The 5,417-nt window shown below is 59.2% G+C and overlaps 1 long non-coding RNA gene across 4 annotated transcripts in view; it reads left to right on the forward strand.

Moving 5' to 3' along the window:
* The window catches only part of LOC134759875 (uncharacterized), a 21,167-nt gene extending 17,618 nt beyond the window's left edge, over positions 1 to 3,549 (forward strand). The window contains exons 1-4 of one of the 4 annotated variants that reach the window (XR_010136724.1): positions 1,220 to 1,347; positions 2,263 to 2,439; positions 2,801 to 2,897; positions 3,065 to 3,549. This is a non-coding gene — a long non-coding RNA (uncharacterized LOC134759875). Of the gene's footprint in view, positions 1 to 1,219; positions 1,348 to 2,158; positions 2,440 to 2,800; positions 2,898 to 3,064 lie in introns of those variants that run through there. The other 3 variants (XR_010136725.1, XR_010136722.1, XR_010136723.1) reach the window with 3 other exon arrangements.
* The last annotated feature ends 1,868 nt before the right edge of the window (positions 3,550 to 5,417 follow it).

Here is a 5,417-nt window from a genome sequence, read left to right on the forward strand (position 1 = left end):
GGACCCGGACCCGGACCCGGACCCGGAGGGCGGTGGTGCTTCCTCCGCTCGCCGCTGCCGCTGCCTCCAGGGCTCAAGCGAACAGCAGTTTTTGTATTTTGAGCAAAGACGGAATTTCACCATATTGGCCTGGCTGGTCTCGAACTCCTGACCTAGCGATCCACACCCCCCCCCCCCCCACCGCCTTGGCCTCCCAAACCGTGCCGGGAGTACGGGCCTCAGCCACCGCGCCTGGCCGATTCCTTCTTTTTTTCAATCTTTTCTGCACGCTGCGGTGTGTGAACATACGTATATGTGTCTATAGGTATAAGATATATCTATATATAGAGAGAGAGATATCTATACCTATAGATGTAGATAGAGACAGATATGTACATACATACATATATACATACACCGACAAAAATACTGATAAAGCTATATATTTCCATAATTAAGACATGCTTATATTATAGATGTTCATGTATGAACATGTATGACATAAAATCCCATTTCATTTACATATACCTGTATATGTATTTCCTTCCTTCCTTCCTTCCTTCCTTCTTTCGTTTGTTTCTTATTTATTAACGATTTTCGTTTATTTTCTTTTCTTTTTGGGCCTGCCTGGTCTCGGGGCCCGGCGGGGCGTGCGCGTCCGGCGCCGTCGGTCCGTCCGTTCGTCTTCCTCCCTCCCCGCCGACCACGGGCGGGGCGGGGCGGGGCGGGGCGGGGCGGGGCTGTGGGGGGGCGGGCGCGCGTCCCCGGTCGGCGCGCCCCGCTTCTTCGGCTCCCGCCTCCTCCCCGTTCCCCGCCGGGGCGGCTCGTCCGCTCCGGGCTGGGACGGAGCTCGGGGAGCGTGGGTGGGAGCCGCGGAGGCGGCCGCGCCGAGCCGGGTCCGTGGCCCGCCGGCCCCCGTCCCGGGGGTGGCCGCCCGGGCCAGGGGGTCGCCCACCCGGGGTCCCGGCCCTCGCGCGTCCTTCCCCCTCTTTCCTCCGAGGGTGGCGGGAAGCGGGCGGCGGCGAGGCCCGGGGCGTGCCCACACACGGGCAACCTCGGCTGGCGGCCGCTCCTGTTTCGGACCTCCGGGGTCGATCGGCGGCCGCCCGCGAGCCCCGGACTCGGCAGGCGGCCCGCCGTGTCCCGGGTCGACCGGCAGGCCGGCCGCTGGCCGTTCCCTCCGCGGGCTGCGGTGGATCGCTGCGAGGGCGCCGATCCCCGTTCACGCGCGGGTGCCCTTCACCGGCCTCGGCCTTCGGTGGAGCTGGGACCACGCGGAACTCCCTCTCCTACATTTTTCTCTGCCCCATTTGGAGTTTGCGTCCGCGGGACTTTTAAGAGGGAGGGAGTCGCTGTTGCCGTCGGCCAGTAATACTCCCTCTTGTTTTTTTTTGGTCGTGGGGGGGTGGGTGGTTTTCCTCGCCGCCCCCCGCCGCCCCCATTCTTTCCTTCTTCCTTCTTTCTGGAGACGGAATCTCGCTCTGTCGCCCAGGCTGGAGCTGGAGCGCGTTGGTGCCTCCTCGGCTCGCCGCCGCCGCTGCCTCCAGGGCTCTCAAGCGAACAGCAGTTTTTGTATTTTGAGCGAAGACGGAATTTCACCATATTGGCCGGGCTGGTCTCGAACTCCTGACCTAGCGATTCCCCCCACCCCCTCCCCCCGCCTCGGCCTCCCAAAGCGTGCCGGGAGTACGGGCGTCGGCCACCGCGCCCGACCGATTCCTTCTGGTTTTCAATCTTCTTTTCTGCACGCTGCTGTGTGTGAACATACATATATCTATCTAGATAGATAGATACGTAGATATGGACACACGGACACGTACCTACACCGACGAAAATATCTAGTGATAAAACTAGACATTTCCATCATTCATACATGTGTATAGGATAGATGCTAATTTTAATGGATGAACGTGTATGACGTAAAAACCCATGTCATTTACATAGACCTGTATATGTATATCCTTCGTTTATTATGGATTAACAATGTTCGTGTATTTATTTCCTTTTCTTTTGGGGCCTGCCTGATCTTCTCACTCTGGGCTCTGGTGACCTCAGGCTCCCAAGTAGCTGGGATGGGACTACAGGGATCTCTTAAGCCCGGGAGGCAGAGGCGAACGTGGGCTGTGATCGCGCGCCTCCACTCCGGCTGGGCTGGGCTGGGCTGGGCTGGGCTGGGCTGGGCTGGGCTGGAGAGAAAACGGTGGATTGTCATCTTCATTACCTTACCTTTTAGCTTTATTCGTACCCTCTTATTTGCTTCTTTATTCTCATGGGTTATTCTAGGTCATTGTCATGTTCATCGTTTGCTTGCTTGTTTCATTGGTTTCCTTCCTTCCCTGCCTCTGTCGCCCGGGATCACCCCAGCCTCAACGCTTTCGACCGACCGACCGAGTGGCCGTCCTGCGTCTCATCCCTCCCGTCCCCGTTTCCTGGGACTATGGGCGTGCACCACCACACCGGGTGACTTTTATGTTCTTTCTCATATCTCATGTTTTCCGTAGGTAGGTAGGCAGGTATCTGTGTATGTGTGTATGTGAGTGAGATGGGGTCCGGCGTTCTGTCGTGTGGCCCGGGCTGGTCTCGGACTCCTGTTCTCGAGCGATCCGCCTGCCTGCCTCGGCCGCCCGCGCTGCTGCTGTGACAGGCGTGAGACGCTGCACCCGGCTCATTCTATAGTTGCCTGCCTGCCTGCCTGCCTGCCTGCCTGCCTGCCTGCCTGCCTGTCAATCGTCTTCTTTTTAGTACGGGTGTGCTCTCGCTTTGTTGTCCATGCTCTGGGCACACGTGATCGCTTTTTAAACTATGATTATTATTATTGCAGGTGTCGTCTCACACGTCGAGGTGATCTCAAACGTCTACGCTCCGGCCGTCCTTCCACGTCGGCCTCCCACAGTGCTGGGATGACACGCGTGGGCACGGTACGCTCTGGTCGTATTTCTCGTGGGTCGGTTCTTTCCGTTTTATGCACGCGGAATGCGAACAGATAAAATTTTGAGACGCGTCTCACCGATCTCCCCTCCCCCTCCCCCTCCCCCTCCCCCTCCCCACTCCCCCATCCCCCTCCCCCCTCCCCCTCCCCCTCCAGACGGAGTTTCACTCTTGTCGCCCAGGGTGGACTACGATGGCGTGATCTCGGCTCGCTGCGACCTCCGCCTCCCGGGTTCGAGTGATCCTCCTGCCTTGGCCTTCCCGAGGAGCTGGAATGACGGTGAAGCGCCGTCGTGCCCGGCTGACTTTTATATTTTTAGTACAGATGGGGTTTCTCTGTCTTGGTCAGCCTGGTCTTGAGCTTCCGAACGTTGGACGATTTTAACTTTCTTGGTGGTTGCTTTTCTCTTTCTTTTTCTTTTCTTTTCTTTCCTTCTCCTCCCCCCACCCACTCCCCCTGTCCTCCTCCTCCTCCTCCTCCTCCTTTTTCATCTCTTTCAGCTGGGCTCTCCTACTTGTGTTGCTCAGTTGCTCACGCTGGTCTCCAACTCCTGCCCTTGATGCTTCTCCCGTCACACCCACCGTCTGGTTGTTGAGATGAGCACCTCTTGTAAAATGGAAAAGATGAAAAAAATAAAGACGGAGGTGAAAAGCACGGAGTGAACGTGTCTCTTGCCGTCTCCCGGGGTGTCCCTTGGACCCCGAGAGACAGAGGGAGCTTGGCTGAGTGGGTTTTCGTGGCTGAATCCTCCCGAGGGCCTCCTTCCCTCTCCCCCTTGTCCCCGCTTCTCCCCCGGCCGAGGCTCCCGCCGCCGCCGTGGCATTTTCCGTAGGAGAGGTGTGGGAGAGGACCGACGCGGCTTCCGGATCTAGATCCCGCCGGACCTCTCTGGCTCGGCGTCCCCCGCCGGCTACCCGCCGCCTTCCGGGGAGCTCTGAGGCGGATGCCCCCCGCCCCCGTCACGTCCCGCTACCCTCCCCCGGCTGGCCTTTGCCGGGAGACCCCGGGGGAACCGCGTGGACGCTGCTTTCCGACCCTCCGGTGAACACTTCCGCCGGATGCCCCGGGTGGGCCGGATGGGATGAGACTGGACCGCTCCGGACCGTGCTGTTCTTGGGGGTGGGTTGTCGTACAGGGTGGACCGGCGGCCCCGGCGTTGGAAAGGGTGCGCGGGGGTGGAGCTGTCACGTGGGATGCCCTCCTTCCCCTCGGCCTGCCTTCGGCTTCCTCGGGCGTGAAGAGGACTTCCCGTCACGACCTCTTTTCTCCCCTTTCTCCACCACACGGATGACACGCATGAGAGGGAGAAACAGCTCCATAGATACTGATGACCTTCATTTGTGGAATCCTCAGTCACCTACACACAGACAGGTGACTACACGGGGACCCAAATCGGACACCGTTTCCGGGTCCTCATGGTGGGATTCGTCGGTCTCTCTCTCTCTCTCTCTCTCTCTCTCTGTCACACACACACACACACACACACGATTTCCGTATCTAGTTCACAAAGCACACTCACTTACCCTTTCCCCGGTACGCAGGCTGAGTGAAACCCACCCCGCCCTCCACCCGTCGGCTGACGAAACCCCTTCTCTATGATATATGAACGAGACGGTCTGGGCCGGGCACGGTAGCTCACGCCTGTCACTCCGGCACTTTGGGAGGCCGAGGCGGCTGGATCGCTTCAGGCCGGGAGTTCCAGACCGACCGCGCTGGCCGACGCGGCGAAACCCCGTCTCTCTGAAAAACAGAACGGTGAGCCGGGCCTGGTGGCCTGGGCTTGGGATCACGACTGCTCGGGAGACTGGGGCGGGCGAGTGGCTCCGACCGGGGAGGCCGAGGTTGCGATGAGCTGAGATCGTGCCACGGCGATCCGGCCTGGATGACGGAGCGAGACCCTGTCTCGATAGAATCGTAATGTTATTAGAAGGTGACTTGTGCCTGGTGATGGCCGCCTGTCGTCGCGGCTGAGAGGCTGCGATGAGGAGAAGATCGCTTGAGGCCCCGCGGGTCGAGGCTTCGGTCGGTCGGCCGTGACCCGCTGTATCCTGGGCGGTCACCGGTCGAGGACATAGGCCCCCTCCCCGTTTTCCTTTCTTTTCTTCCCTTCTCTTTTCTTCTTTTTTCTTCTCTTTTCTTCTTTCTTTCTTTCTTCTTTTTCCTTTCCTTCTTCCCCTCTTTCTTTCATGCCTTACTGCCTTCCTGCCTTTCTTCTTTCCTCCCTTACTCCCTTCCTCCCTTCCTTCTTTCCTCCCGCCTCGGCCTCCCAAAGTGCTGGGATGACTGCTGTGAGGCACCGTGCGTGCTTGGCCTAAAGAGACACCCTTTGAGAGTGAGACACGGGGAGCGCCTCCCGGTGATCTGATGGACTGATTGATTTAGAGACGGCATCTCACTCTGTCACCCCGGCAGTGGTGCCGTCGTAGCTCACTCACTGCAGCGTGGACGTTCCTGCACTCGAGCGATCCTTCCGCCTCAGCCTCCAGAGTACGGTACCCGGGACCACGGG

This window comes from Pongo abelii, chromosome 14 (genome assembly GCF_028885655.2).
Source record: "Pongo abelii isolate AG06213 chromosome 14, NHGRI_mPonAbe1-v2.0_pri, whole genome shotgun sequence".
NCBI classification, from domain to species: Eukaryota; Metazoa; Chordata; class Mammalia; order Primates; family Hominidae; genus Pongo; species Pongo abelii.